The following is a 16,450-nucleotide window of genomic DNA, read 5'->3' on the forward strand; positions in this document are numbered from 1 at the left end:
GGTTTTCCAGGAGACAGACTTTTCAGTGCTAAGATGGACAAAGTTCTGGACATACCAAGACAAATTAGTCATCCCACTGGGTGATAAGAGTTTTAAATCCTTACAAATCCACCAATATCTTCCTTTCATTCTGTCAGTTAATCATAATTTTGGCTAAGCATTGAATTCCTGGTCTTAGTTCTGTATTCACAGTAGCCGAAGCACATTATTGCCTATTTTCCAGCACAAGAGTGACATGTAAACAATCCAAGTCTAGTCTGGTTTCTGAATAAAAGTTTGATGTAGCACTACTTCTTATCCCCACATCCCTGCTAAGTTGCTTCAGTCATGTCCGACTCTTTGTGACTCCATGGACTGCAGCCCGCCAGTCCCTGGGATTCTCCAGGCAGGAATACTGGAGTGGGTTGCCATTTCCTTCTCCAAGGGATCTTTCCAACCCAGGGATGACATCCATGTTTCTTATCTCTCCTGCACTGGCAGGTGGGTTCTTTACCACTAGCACCACCTGGGAAGCCCTTTTTATTCCTGCTCTTCTATAAATAAATAATGTACTCCCCCATCCCACCCTGCTGCTGCTGCTGCTGCTGCTGCTGCTGCTGCTGCTGCTGCTGCAGCCCCCATCCCACCCTGGGGCTTCTTTAAAGATTTGTTTTATCTTTGATTTTCTAAAATTTAAATGTGCTATGTCTAAGTGGTTTTTTTTTTTTTTTTTCCTTTTTGTATTTATCCTGCCTGGTGTTTTCTGAAGTTCCTGGCTCTGTGGTTCCGTGTCTGTCATTAATTTTAGGAAATTTCCAATCATCATTGTTTCAATGGTTTCTTCCATTCCTCTCTCTTTCCTCTTGCCTAGTATGCATATGTAACACCTTTTGTGATTGTCCCATGGTTCCTGCATATCCTGTTTGAACTTTTTCATTCTGTCTCTTTGCATTGTTTCATAAGTGCCTACTGACATTTCAAGATCATTGATTCTTTCCTCAGCTGTGTCCAGACTATTGGAGAGTCCATCAAAGGCATTTTTCATTTCTGGTTTTTCCCTTCATTTTTTTTTTCAAGCCTTCCTTTTGGTTCTCAGAGTTTCCATCTCCCTGTTTATATTACCCATTTCTTCTTGCATGTTGTCCACTTTTTGAATTAGGATTTTTAGCCTATTAATCATTGCTGTTTTAAATTCCCAGTCTGATAATTCCAACATCTGCCATATCTGAGTCTGGTGCTGATACTTGCTTTGTCTCTTCAAATTGTGTGTTGTGTCTTTTAGTATGTCTTGTAATTTTTTGCTGAAAGCTGGGTATGATGCACTAGGTAAAAGGAACCTGGTTCTGACTCCTGTGGAGGTTTCTGCTTCAGCACCTCTGCTCCAAGAAACTGTGATCCTCTGAGTCTGCCTATAGTGCTCTAATTTGGGGGGGCAGTTTGCCCTTTGACTTTGGTCTCTGATGGATCTAATAAGTGGTGTCAATTTTCAGCTTGTTAATTTTTTTTCTTGCTGTGAGGGCTGGAATAATGACTTCTAAGCTTTTTATAAGCCATACTGAAAGGCAAGAATCCTCCCTTCTGTTTCTACCAACAATAAGAACACTACTGTCTAGCACAGGGGAACTCTGCTCTGTTATGCGGCAGCCTGGATGAGGGGGGAGTTTGGGGGAGGATGGACACTTATATAGGTATGGTTGAGTTGCTTTGCTGTCCACCTGAAACTATCACAACATTGTTAACCGGCTAGACTCCAATATAAAACAAAAAGTTTTAAAAAATAAAAAGAATACTTTTATCTCTGCAGACCAAGATACAATTTACTTGCCTCACCCAGGCTCTCCCGATTAACTCCAGGCTCTTGTCAAACAAATGAAGCAGAAATCCTGCCTCAACCTTGGAATCCGCCGGAGACGAGGCCATCCAGCCTCATACCCTCCAGCCTGGCATGCCTGCTGGCTTCAGCAAGCATTGGCTCAGGAGAAGCAGCCTGGACACATTCAAGTTGCCATCTTTCCAGAACTCTTTTTAATCCACCTGGACCCGATTAGTTGCCAAACCAAATGTAGATTCTGCCTTTTCTCTTTTTCTCCCCCCCACCCCCCCTGCTGCCTCCAGCCTGGCCCAGGTCCCGACTCCTTCTGCTCTCTCTTCCTCACAGGGCATTCTACCAGCTTCCGCTCGGCAGGTCTCTTCCCAAACCATCCCAGTTCAGTCCTCACTATCAGTGAAGCATGACTTGGATCATGTCACTGCCTCCTCAGAAACTGTCAGTGTCTTCCATTGCTTTCTGGATTAAACACAACATGCCTCGTCCTGACGTGTAGAGCCAACCTCCATTCCTAATCTTAACTCTTACTGATTCCCTACAAACAACCTTCTGCCAGCCAAATTAAAATTACAGCATTTTCCCAACACCTGGGCATTTTCTATTCCTTGCCTTTGCCTTATCTTTTCAATTCTGCCATTTTAAAATTCTTTCTCAGTTTGCCAAATTCTTAGCCACTGTTCCAACACCATCTCCTTTCTCAAAGGACCCACCACATGCACCATGACCTCACAACTAAAAGCTAGTTCTTGTGGCCCTTTCTCTCTCCCCACTGTGAACCTCCAGGTCACTTTCACTTTCAGCATTTAACACCCTCTTTTATTAGAGTGTAATTGTCCTTCAGACACCTGTCTTTTCTATAATACTTCTAGTTCCTTGAGATAATCTGTGCCATACCAATCTCCATTTTCTTCCATAACATCTAACACTATGCTCTGCAAACAGTACACGCTCAGCAAACATATCTTTAATTGAAATTGTGTTATTTTAAGAAGGCAACTCATGGGTTTCAGCACAGTCATTATGGTTCTGATGTATTGGATAAAATAGATGATACAATACCCCTGACATTCACAAGGGAAAGAAGGAATGGGGATCAGATGAATCTCAAATAGTAGACCTCAGAAATGCTCATCTACCTATTGCATGCATGCATGCTCAACTGCTTCAGTTGTGTCTGACTCTTTGCAACCCCATGGACTGCAGCCCACCAGTCTTCTCAGTCCATGGGATTTTCCAGGCAAGAATACTGGAGTGGGTTGCCATGCCCTCCTCCAGGGGATCTTCCCAACCCAGGGATCAAACCCATGTCTCCCGCTCACAGATGGATTCTTTACTGCTGAGCCACCAAGGAAGCCCCACCTGCCTCTTACTTCCTCCTTTGTTACATCTCTGTCAAAAGTTATGTGTTGACCAACTCTCCACAAGTTAACTCCATTTTCTCTCTTACTTAATGGCCATTTTATTCAAAGGAACAAAGTTTTAAATCACTTCATGAATATTACTATACATGTGCTTGGTGTAGGTGACAGAGGAGCCTGGCAGGTTACAGTCTATGAGGTCACAGAAAACTCGGACATGACTTAGCGACTAAACAACAACAAACCAGGAAAGATACTGGCAGTCAGTGAGCCTCGCAATATGTGTTGTTAGGCTTTTTAATTTCCCCAAAATAACAAATTACTATAAATTATGGACTTCACACTGTTTTTCAATTGTTAAATCCTTATTGTGAAGAAATTACTTTACTAAGATACCATATATATATACATACAAATTATCTACCACCTGCCATTGATAAGCTTTAGTGCCAGCAATATATAAGTCCAGGTGTGGAATATTCCCCCTTAGCCCCACTAGCTTAACCTCCACTAGAAACCACACAGCTACAATGATAGTCAACATCAACATTCTCAGCCACTAGAGCAAGATAAATTTTCTCTACTGACTTTTTTATTGTGACAAAATACATGTAAGATTCATGATGACTGACATTTAATGCATTCATAGTGCCATGCAGCCATCAGTATTAACTAGCACCAGATATTTGTTGTTCAGTTGCTAAGTCATGTCCAACTCTTAACGATCCCATGGACTGTAGCATGCCAGGATCCTCTGTACGTGGGGTTCTCCAGGCAAGAGTAATGGAGTGGGTAGACATTTGCTTCTCCAGGGGAACTTCTCAGACCAAGGATCAAGCCCACATCTCCTATAATGGCAGGCAGAATCTTTACCATTGAGCCACCAGGGAAGCCCACCAGATATTTTTACTTTTATTTTCTTAATGCTTTTTCTAAAATAAATAAAGACGATTTTCTATAATGTAAATAGCTATTAACTTTGCCGAATTGAAATTTTCAGTCTCTGAGATGCACCAGCTTTTGTCAATAGGACAAATAGCCCAAAAGAAAGAATTACTGCTAAATCCCTTTTTTGGTCTGTGTAAAGGCATTTTGAGAGCATAGGCAATTGACAGCCATCTGCCTTGGGAGGACCGGCAGGTGACATGGTTTTTCTAGCCTCTGGCAAGTACGTTCCTGGAACTATAACAAACCTGGATGAAACACAGGAGACCCAAGACCTTGGCACATTTTCACCTAAGCCAAGTCACACCATTAAACCTCAGTTAGGAAATATCAATAACTTGGGGAAAGTGGATTGCAGTTTAGCATATTACCAGCTGTCAGCACCTCAGGAACTCAATTGAACAGCCAGGGAATTGAGATATGAAAAGTAAAGAAAGAAATCGCACAGGTCTCCTTTAATATCATTGGTGACATGACTCCCCCTGCCTCACACCACTGCCCCTCCCCAACTGAAACCAATGTAAACAGTAAAACAGAGGTTTCATTTTGTTTTTAAAGAAACAGGGAACAGAGAGATTGTAAAATTCCAGAAATATAAAAGCTGATGTCTCAAAGACTGCTACTCTTTCTACGCTTATATTTTATAATATAAACCAGATGTTTTGAGTTTTCCAAATAACCTCTTTCAGAGAAATAATGCCTTAGTCTTTGGCATGCTTTTGATCTTAGGTCAATTATTCCTACCTACTTTTTTTTCTTCAACCTTCACAAATGTTTTCAGAAAATTCAAATATAAATAGCCCCTAACTGAGCTAATTTGAATTTGCAGCTGTTCATCTTAACATTGAATATTTATCATATAAAAGGATATTGGTTTTGAAAAATTTGAACTTAATGAGAAAAACGCATAGGCATATCCAGAGACACGGCAGATTTGATTCCAGACCACCGCAGTAAAGCTGCTACTGCTGCTGCTGCTGCTGCTGAGTTGCTTCAGTCGTGTCCGACTCTGTGTGACCCCAGAGACGGCAGCCCACCAGGCTTCCCCGTCCATGGGATTCTCCAGGCAAGAACACTGGAGTGGGTTACCATTGCCTTCTCCAGTGCATGAAAGCAAAAAGTGAAAGTGAAGTCGCTCAGTCATGTCCGACTCCTAGCGACCCCATGGACTGCAGCCTACCGGGCTTCTCTGTCCATGGGATTTGCCAGGCAAGAGTACTGGAGTGGGGTGCCATTGCCTTCTCCAACAGTAAAGCTAATACTGCAAGAAAGTGAATCTCACAAATCTGCTGGTTTCTAGTGCAAGTGCATGTAACAGTTATGTTTACACTAAACTATGGTCTATTAAGTGTGTAATAGTGTTATTTCTAAAAAAACTAGTGTACATATGTTAGTTAAAAAGCAGTTTATTGCTAAAAAATGCTAACCATCATCTGAGCCTTCAGAAATCTGTGGTCGTAACATCCAAGATCATGATCATCATCACAAACATGGTAATGGAAAGATGTGAAGTATTTCAAGAATTATCAAAATTGATGCTTTTGCATTGTGGTGCTAGAGAAGACTCTTGAGAGTCCGTTGGACAGCAAGGAAGTCAAACCAGTCAGTCCTAAAGGAAATCAACCCTGAATATTCATTGGAAGGACTGATGCTGAAGCTGAAACTCCAATACTTTGGCCAGCTGATGTGAAGAGCTGACATTGGAAAAAAACCCTGATGCTGGGAAAGATTGAAGGCAGGAGGAGAAGGGGGCGACAGAGGATGAGATGTTTGGATGGCATCACTGATTCAATGGACATGACTTTGAGCAAACTCTGAGAGGTAAAGGACAGGGAATCCTGGCATGCTGCAGTCCATGGGATGGCAAAGACTCGGGCAGACCTGAGCAGCTAAACAACATCAACAATCAAAATGGATACAAAGACACATACTGAGCAAACACCACTGGAAACTGGCACCAGTAGACTTGTTTACTCAAGGTTGCCACAAACCTTCAACTTGTAAAAAAGCAATAATCTGTGAAGTGCAATAAGGTGAGCTGTGCCTGCAGAGAACTCTTTTGACCTAACAGTATCTAATTCTCAGAAAATTTCAGAGGAAACATCATTCGGGGTAGTTACTAAACTAAGATAAAAAGAATGGCCCGATATACACAAAAATGCCTGAGGTCTCTACACTGGTGGATTTCACAGACCAGCATCAAAAATGAGGGAAGAAACATTCTTGACCTCAACAACTATCCTTGAACTTGTTAGATTTATTGTTAAAGTGAAAATACAACCAGTTTTAGAATGAATTAAATTAAATCTTCTGAGGTTTCACTCTGAATCTTGACAGTTTGTATGCCTTTCAGACTCTATAGAAAACCCAGCAGGTAACACAAATCAAAATGGCCATAAAAAGTAGGTATAAGCTACAACTAGAAATTTCCATGCTTTCTGACCAAGATACTATCTCTTGCCACACCCTGGTCCCTACCATGGCCCTGTGGCCAGAGATGGCAGATAAACAAATACATAAACATAGCACCCAAATATCCTACTCCAAATTAGGGAACAAAGTCATCACTGGTGCCTCATGACACAGCACAGGGGAGCAATTCCTGTGTGTGTGTGTATGTCTTGGTCCCTGAGATATTTAAAATAACCACACTGCAGAATATCAAACAAATAAACCCCTCTCCTTCCCACAGCCTGTAACACGCAGCTTCTTTTATCAGCTGCCTGGTGCGCCCTTTAGAAAACACCCCTATTGGGTGGACCATGTGGACACAGACGCTATCTAGGATCTAGTCCTGAGTCCGGATGGGGTTCTATTTAAAACTTCAGATCAGCACGCCCCTCAGCTTCCCCCGCCACCAGCACTACTTGTTAAAACAATAGGACTGCAGGGCCAGTCTGATCTCAAGTCAAGCCAGCTCAGTCTAGCTCAAGGACACAAAGGCTGTGGGAGTAGGACGGAGTCCGGGAGCTGGCAACCTCCAGGCCACACCAACGGCACAGACTCGTAGGCCCCTGGGCGTCGTTACGTGGCTCCAGCATAGTCCAGGGTCCACTGAGGCTACCAATGCTCTGCCAGCTGCAGGAGGGGAGCCTGGACAAGCACTTTGCTTGATCAAAGGAGCTTGCTCTCACACTCCTCCCCATCCAGCTCTGACTTCAGGCCTCGGTCTGCTGGCAAAAGTTTGGCGAGTGTTTCATTTTGGAGGACTTGCTGGCTTTTAGGAGCTCAGGAATAGATAAAAGCTATTGATTCTGGGAAAAGGAGATTATCTGGTTTCTAGGCCAAGGTCTGGCCCAAACCCAGTAATACGTTTTGGTAAATATTTCAAGGACCAAATACAACCATATGAAACAGGAGCCCTAGCCTGAGAGTAAGGCTTAGTAGCACTTGGGGAGACACAGTAATGGCCTAGCTGGAGGTTTGCAAGGGGAAGGGACAAGAGAGGAAAAGCGTGATTGCCAGAAGATGAAAAATAGGCCTAAATCTTAGTGTCAGGGCTCTGGCCTTCTTCCAATGGGACATATTAGAACGGATATCGGGGTGATACAGCAGGAGCCACTGAGCTGACGCACTCTCCTGATGAAGCCACCCAAACAGCTGGCAAGCTGCCCTGCTCCACCCATCTCCATGAGCTCACCACGACATGGGAGCATCTGGTACATTCATCATCCTCTCCCAGCATGAATGGATGCTTAGGAGGTAGATAATTTCACGGGCATATGTGCCTGTATTATCACACAGACGCAGATATGATGATTATTTCATAATAGAAGTGGAACACAGCTCAACTTTGCCTGACTTTTGATCCTGCCAGTGCTGCAGAAAAATTCAGGCTGATCTGTTCCATAGACAGGAAATGGAAGGACAGAAGGAGAGAGAGATTACAGGTCACTCTGTGCGTTCCCTAACACGTGCTGTGATCTTGGCCCTTTCTTGCAGAGATCTGATTTCACAGGGAGGAGGAAAAGGCAAGTGGGAGACAAAGAGGCTGCCACCAGGCAAGCACACACTTTCCATCCCTGTGTGAAACTAAAAAATAGGACAGGGTCATGTAAATAAGGCAAAAGCGTATCAACAGACCACATGCTGTAAAATGGTGCCAAAAAAAAAAAAAAAAGAGAGAGAGAGAGAAAGCAAGAGAGAACAAATAAATGAAAGAAGAAAGAAATGTGTAGAACTGATTTTTCCTTAAGAGAACTTTCTTTTGAATCAGATCAGAGTACCCTCCTTGTTTTATTTCACGTTGAGTACATAGATACATAGTCATCCATAGAGATAAATATTTTTTTTAATTTATTCATTTATTTTTCACTGCACTGAGTCTTTGCTGCTGCACGGGGCTTTCTCTAGTTGCAGCGAGTGGGGGTTACTCTCTAGTTGTGGTGTGGCATAAGGCATCCCTCCTGGACAAGGGATCGAACCCAGGTCTCCTGCACTGGCAGATGAATTCTTAACCATTGGACTCCCAGGGAAATCCAAAATAAATAATTCTCTACTTTAGATTTTAAACTCGGTGAGAACCATGTATGGTACTAGTCCTCGTTTAATTCCATAGCCTCAAACTCTTGGTAGAAAATCTAATATTATATTTTTTTCCTCATCTAATTTGGAAAGATTTGAAAGATGTAGGGGAAGAAGGAAGTTAAATAGGATATGTGAAAACAGAATACTCTGAACTTGAATTGATTGAACTATAAAAAGAAGCAGGGAAGGAGGCATCGTGGTCCAAGCCATGGAGCCCACCATATTCCATTGGTAACCAAAGCAGCAATGCTTAGTCAATATGGCCCAGGACACCCTGGGTATTTTCTGAGAAGAGCATGTGCGAAAGGGGAGCAAGGATAAATGAGGAAACCAGTGCTCAACCAATCATTCACATTCATGAGCAATCACAATTTAGGTGTGTTCACCGTACTATGTCTGGAAGAGGGCATGGTAACCCACTCCAGTGTTCTTGCCTGGAGAATCCCCATAGACAGAGGAGCCTGGTGGGCTACAGTCCATGTGGTCACAAAGAGTCCAACACAACTGAGCGACTAAGCACATTGTACGATGTGCGTCATTTTCAAATATCTTTTGATAGTGATTTCTAACATAATTCCACAGTGTTAAGAGAACAGACTCCGTATGGTTTCAATACTTTTAGACCATGAAATTTCTGCACCTTGTTTCATGTCCCTGGATATGTTCCAGTGTCTCCTAGCTTATAATCTATGGGAACTTGAATAGAATTTGTATCCTACTATTGTATGAAAATTGTGTAAATCTTAGTTATGTTGAATTGATTCATAGTGCTTTTCAGGTCTGCTGTATCCTTCTACTTCTCTGTTTATTTGTTCTTCATTTTTGAGAGTTTGATATTGAAACTCCAACTAAAAATCTTAGTTTATCTACTTAGAAAAATGATTTTAATATAATAATGGAACTATATGTACCCTTGTTCTGTGTTTTCCAAGTCTCCTGTAAATATGGTATCATACTTTCATAATTTAAAACATAAAAAAGAAAGAGAAAAAATCGAGTGATTTTCTTATAGGAAAGATACATAAATAAATAATAAATAAATAAATTAGCTTACAATTTGGGAAATACTTTTGTTTGCATCATACTTCGAGTAGCTTCAATCACAGCGAAAAGTTAGGGAGATGTGATGGATGTAAAAGTCACTTCATTTTAATTTGGATCTATTTCATGCATCTGAGAAATGGTCCTGTTGGCTCAACTCTGATACCCCTCTGGCAGCCTCTGCAGAGGTTGCACCTTGTCAGCACTGGAGGGTGCTCATACGTTTTTATCCAGATAAACATAGAGGTGCCAGACTGATCTGTCATAATTGTTTCAGGGGGATGGGAAGGAAGGCTTGAAGGAGGCTTGATGATGATAAGAGAGAAGCGGGGATTGGTGACACCACTCAGCACAGGTCAAAGTAGAGGGCTCAGGCATGAGAACATTTTTGTTTGGGACTCGGGCCTCTGAACTTGAGGAGCAAATTTTAAGGTCAGCAAGGGGTGGAGGATAGGAAACAACCAGAAATTCTTTTTATTTTTTCATAAATGTTCTTTATTTCCCATCTCCAACACTCCTGTTTCACTCATACCCCATCTGGCTGTCACACCATTTCCTCTCTCCCTCCCTGAGCAAAACTCATGAAAAGAGCCATCTCAGTTCGTTGTCTTTGCTTCTTCACCTCCAACCTCTCCACTCAACTCTAGACACTAGTCCTGAGCACTCCATCAGAATTCATCAGTGCTGTCAGTAATAGTGACTTTGCCAAGTCTGGTAATCCTGTCTTTTTTTTACTTGAATTCTCAATTATACTGATAGAATCGATCACTCTTCTTGAAATATTTTCTTCCTGTTTCCCTAGCTTCTTCTCAATCTCCTTTGCTAGACTTTTCTGCCTATTTCCATCTTCTAAAATGAGAACTCCAGGATTCAGTCCTTAGTACACTGTGAATATACTCACTCCTCCTTAAGCAATCCTGTCCACTCTATGGACTTATATATACCAAGCCACGGTAAACAGTATACAAAAGGTTGATACAGTTTGGGAGCTAGCATCATATACTATAAGGTTGACCAGAGCTTACCTTGAAAACCAAGGTAACATTATACTTAGTAAAACTTGAATTATAACTACACAGTAGTTCCTAGGACAGAGAATAAGTTTTTTTTAGTGACAATTTTCTGACAAAATGAAGATACAACGTGATGGGTCTTCCCATATGACTTTCAAGGCACAACCAAAAAAGAGGATAATCTTCACTGAATCAGCTTGATGTAGATCATAAGGCTCTTGGGCTCCATGGACAGGGCAGCCTGACACTCTCAGAGACAGGTCCACAGGCACAGCTGACCGTCCAGAGAGGAGCACCCACTCAGGAGGACGCCCAGGATCTTCCAGAGGGTGAGGCTCGGGCTCTGTTGGGTGCTGAGCTACATGGGAGTCTGAGGAGGTCACAGTCATGTGCTGGGAAGAGCTGATTTGAGAGGATGAAATTGACAAGTTAGAGGAAAACATCCATCCTGACATCACAGCAGGCGAATGTCTAAGCCCAAATGTTTGGGACACCCACTTCAGTTTAGCTACTGAGGCCTGTAAATTCCTCTTTTTCTGAATCAGTTTAGGCTGTCTTTTGTAAACAGCAGTGTCTTAAAGAGCACTATTGAAATAAAAGGTGTAGAAGACTTGGGACAGTCATCAGAGGAGACAGTGGGCAGAGACAGTCCCAAGGAAGAAGCCCAGCTCTAGCAACAACTGTCCAGCCCTGAGAAGACTGAAGGTGGTCTCATTTGAGTGGCAAACAGTAACTTTTACATTTAAAAAATTATTTATCCTGCTTCCTAATATTACTTAAACCACACAGTTTCACGAGGCAGGGTAAACTTGAAATCAATGAAATAATAATGATCTTTCAAAAGTGAGTAGCTGATCTACACATCAATAAGACAGGTTAGATTAAATCATATTTAACAAAAAGCATTTTATGACATCAGTGACCATATTCATCTTTAATATGAGTCAGTTTTTCAAAAGGGGGAAGATGTAGGGCAATGTAAAAAACAAAATGAGACCAGATTTGCTTTCATCTCTGCTCAGTTTCTATAATGGAAGGATGGACCCACATCATTTCTTCACCAGTTTTCTTTGTTGCCAGCATCTCACACGCTCTGTCCTCCATGCCGAGGAAGGAACAGTTTTCTGAGTGACACCATTCTAACTGCTACCAGAGTCGCTAGGTTTGAGTTCAGTTCAGTTCAGTTCAGTTGCTCAGTCGTGTGCGACTCTGCAACCCCATGAATCGCAGCACACCAGGCCTCCCTGTCCATCACCAACTCCCTGAGTTCACTCAAACTCACATCCATCGAGTCGGTGATGCCATCCAGCCATCTCATCCTCTGCCGTCCCCTTCTCCTCCTGCTCCCAATCCCTCCCAGCATTAAAGATTTTCCTAATGAGTCAACTCTTCTCATGAGGTGGCCAAAGTACTGGAGTTTCAGTTTTAGCATCATTCCTTCCAAAGAACATCCAGGACTGATCTCCTCTAGAATGGACTGGTTGGATCTTCCTGCAGTCTAAGGGACTCTCAAGAGTCTTCTCCAACACCACAATTCAAAAGCATCAATTCTTCGGTGCTCAGCTTTCTTTCGACAAAATCTGGCAAATATCTTTTGGAATCTTCTATAGTAACTTCAGGAGGTGTAGGTGTTTTGAGAAGATTCTCGTAAGAAGAAATCATAGGAGAAGAGGGACCTGCAAAATTCTCAAAGCACTTGCCTGAATTTGAAACTAACAATGCACTTTTTTCATTTCCAAATCATTTGATGAACAGTTTGCTTTTGATAATGGATAATTTGTGGATACCAAAGCCGTGCTGCTCTTTGCAGAAGGGACTTTCAAACCAGTGCAGAAGGGAGAATGGGTGTGCTCAGCATCATTTTTTTCCAACGGCTGGGTCTTGAGGCCAGGAGTGACAAAGACATTATCATTGGGCCCTTCTTCTATGTCTATGGTCTCCTCACTGTTAGTCTTCACATTTTTAAGTCCAATTGTATAATCGTCATTTAAGCACATAGTATATTCAGAGACACCGAAGTGTTCTAATTTAGGAGTTACACACTCAAAATCATCCATCATTAGTGCACATTTTGGAGTTTTTACTAGCGACTATTTGGAAAATGGAGTTAAAATTTTTGGCTCTTCCTTCTGGTTGTTTACTGCTTGGGGTGAGTTTGGCAGAACTTGGGATACAATGTACTACTCAAGTAGTATTTAGTGCTGTAAGCACTTCTGTTTCTGAGAAGTCACCGCGTAGTTCACAACTTTCTGATTTTGGACCTGAGTAGTGCATTGTATCCCAAGTTCTGCCAAACTCACCCCAAGCAGTAAACAACCAGAAGGAAGAGCCAAAAAAGATCTTCATGACCCAGATAATCACGATGGTGTGATCACTCACCTAGAGCCAGACATCCTGGAATGTGAAGTCCAGTGGGCCTTGGAAAGCATCACTATGGACAAAGGTAGTGGAGGTGATGGAATTCCAGTTGAGCTACTTCAAATCCTGGAAGATGATGCTGTCAAAGTGCTGCACTCTATATGCCAGCAAATTTGGAAAACTCAGCAGTGGCCACAGGACTGGAAAAGGTCAGTTTTCATTCCAATCCCAAAGAAAGGCAATGCCAAAGAATGCTCAAACTACCACACAATTGTACTCATCTCACACGCTAGTAAAGTAATGCTCAAAATTCTCCAAGCCAGGCTTCAGCAATACATGAACCGTGAACTTCCTGATGTTCAAGCTGGTTTTAGAAAAGGCAGAGGAACCAGAGATCAAATTGCCAACATCTGCTGGATCATGGAAAAAACAAGAGAGTTCCAGAAAAACATCTATTTCTGCTTTCTTGACTATGCCAAAGCCTTTGACTGTGTGGATCACATTAAACTGTGGAAAATTCTGAAAGAAATGGGAATACCAGACCACCTGACCTGCCTCTTGAGAAATCTGTATGCAGGTCAGGAAGCAACAGTTAGAACTGGACATGGAACAATAGACTGGCTCCAAATAGGAAGAGGAGTACATCAAAGCTGTATATTGTCACCCTGCTTATTTAACTTCTATGCAGAGTACATCACGAGAAACGCTGGGCTGGAAGAAGCACAAGCTGGAATCAAGATTGCCGGGAGAAATATCAATAACCTCAGATAAGCAGATGATACCACCCTTATGGCAGAAAGTGAAGAGGAACTAAAATGCCTCTTGATGAAAGTGAAAGAGGAGAGTGAAAAAGTTGGCTTAAAGCTCAACATTCAGAAAATGGAGATCATGGCATCTGGCCCCATCACTTCATGGGAAAAAGATGGGGAAACAGTGGAAACAGAGGCAGACTTTATTTGGGGGGGGGCTCCAAAATCACTGCAGATGGTGATTGCAGCCATGAAATTAAAAGACACTTACTCCTTGGAAGGAAAGTTATGACCAACCTAGATAGCATATTCAAAAGCAGAGACATTACTTTACCAACAAGGGCCATCTAGTCAAGGCTATGGTTTTTCCAGTGGTCATGTATGGATGTGAGAGTTGGACTGTGAAGAAGGCTGAGCGCCAAAGAATTGATGCTTTTAAACTGTGGTGTTGGAGAAGACTCTTGAGAGTCCCTTGGACCACAAGGATATCCAACCAATCCATCCTAAAGGAGACCAGTCTTGGGTGTTCATTGGAAGGACTGATGCTGAGGCTGAAACTCCAATACTTTGGCCACCTCATGCAAAGAGTTGACTCACTGGAAAAGACTCTGATGCTGGGAGGGATTGGGGGCAGGAGGAGAAGGGGATGACAGAGGATGAGATGGCTGCATGACCTGCACATGAGTTTGAGTGAACTCTGGGAGTTTGTGATGGACAGGGAGGCCTGGCATGCTGCAGTTCATGCGGTCACAAAGAGTCAGACATGACTGAGCAACTGAACTGAACTGAACTGGATTCTGGTTTAGAGTCAGTGACTCCTTGTTCAACCACTGAATTTTTCTTGGCATGTAGATTATATTCATACTTCTGGAAAAACTCTTTTATTTTCATGATATCCACTGAATTCTTTTTCATCAATATTTTTGTTGCCTTTATGAAACCAATGCTTTGTTGACTTTCCAAGCTTGCTTTATCAAGAATAATATTGACTTCATCCTTTAGAGTTCGTACTTCCGAGTGAAGGTCATGTAAAACTCTCGTTGGACAATCTTCAAAGTCGCTGTCCTCTCTGTGCAGCGCTAGCTGCAACCTGGCCATTTCCCCATCCAGGGAGATGGCCAGAGAGCACAGCTTCCCACTAAAGCCTGAGATCAGATCCACAGAAGAGCCTGGTTCCCCACCTCAGCACCCGTGCCCATTTGAATCCCAGCGCCGGAAATGCCATAGGCTCCGGGAGGAGTGAAAGGCCTTTTTTGCAACCAGATATTCTTGAAGACTTGAGAAAATGTGCTGCTTTATCTCAACATGTCGTTAAACCTTCATTGTCCTCAGGAATATATTAATAGTATTGACAATAAAACAAGAAGAAAGGTTTTAGAAAAACCAAGCTGTAATTCTTCTTGGATTAATACCTACAGCCCAGTAAGCAAACCTCATTGCTGACAAACTTCAGCTCTTGAAGACTTAGTGGATGAAACTAAAATGATGAGGATAATAAGCATGATATGAGGACTATACACAAAATATGCCAGGGAATAAAGTCACCCACAGAAAGCTGGGAGAGCTCGGAGAGAGGGGTTCTGCTCAGAACCCCACAAACACAGGCATTCAAGAGGAAGTCAGAGCAAGAGACATCCAGGGAGGGGAAAAGAAACCTTTCTAGTGCTGGGAGGGGAAGGGGGTCGTGTGCTGGGACGTCTGAAAACAGGCAGGGACCAGGGACATTAAGACTGAACAAAGATAGGTAGCAACCAAGGAGGTGCTAGTGTCCCTAATTTTCAAGAGGTGCTGAGAGCAGAGTCAGGGAAGGATGGGGAGGACAGGGAGGTGCCTGACAAGGCGCATAGAAGGAAGCCTGGTGACTGGCTCAAGACATCTGCTCTAAGGTGGACCCTGAGAACTGTGTTACTTATTAACAGCTACTCACAAATGCAAACGGCTTACTTTCAAAGGGAGGGAGGAAAGGAAGGGAGGGAAGGGGAAAGTAGAGAGGATTTACTACAACCCTTGGGCTACCCAGGTGGCACTAGTGGTAAAGAATCCACCTGCCCATGCAGGAGATGCAAGAGACATGGGTTGGATCCCTGGGATGGGAAGATCCCTTTGAGAAGGGAATGGCAACCCACTCCAGTATTCTCACCTGTAAAATCCCATGGACAGAGGAGCCTGGCTGGCTGCAGTTCATGGGGTCACAAAGAGTGGGAGAGGACTGAGCTGCTGAGCACGCATGCACACAATATCACCAGTAGTTACCTATATTCCGATGATTTCTGGAAATAATGCAATGTAGGAGAGTTGGCGCTGGTATGCTGGGAATTGTCCATGATCCTGCATTTTAAAAGATGCCGTGTGGCTGCTGCTGTGGAAGAGGGCATATGGAAATGCGAGGCAGGTCAGAAGGCTACTGCAGAGTCCAGGAAACTGATGAGAGCACAGCCTCTCCACAGGCAGAGGGGCATCCATGGTGGAAATGGACCTGGAAATTGGAGAGCCTCCTGGAAGGGAAAGCAGTGGGAGATGAACCCAGGAGCCCAGAGGATGCAGATCCCCCCAGAAAGGCTCGCGTGCCCGGGAGGGGGCCACCTTACCTTTGGAGGTCAGGCTGGGAGGACAGAAGTGGGTGTAGGTAAATTGTAGGTAAAGGGTGGGAAG

The 16,450-nt window shown here is 43.1% G+C and overlaps 1 pseudogene; it reads right to left on the bottom strand.

Annotated features, from left to right (window-relative positions):
• Positions 11,749-14,896, bottom strand: LOC102189222 (annotated as a pseudogene).

The sequence above is a fragment of the Capra hircus genome, chromosome 14, assembly GCF_001704415.2.
Source record: "Capra hircus breed San Clemente chromosome 14, ASM170441v1, whole genome shotgun sequence".
Taxonomy (NCBI): Eukaryota; Metazoa; Chordata; class Mammalia; order Artiodactyla; family Bovidae; genus Capra; species Capra hircus.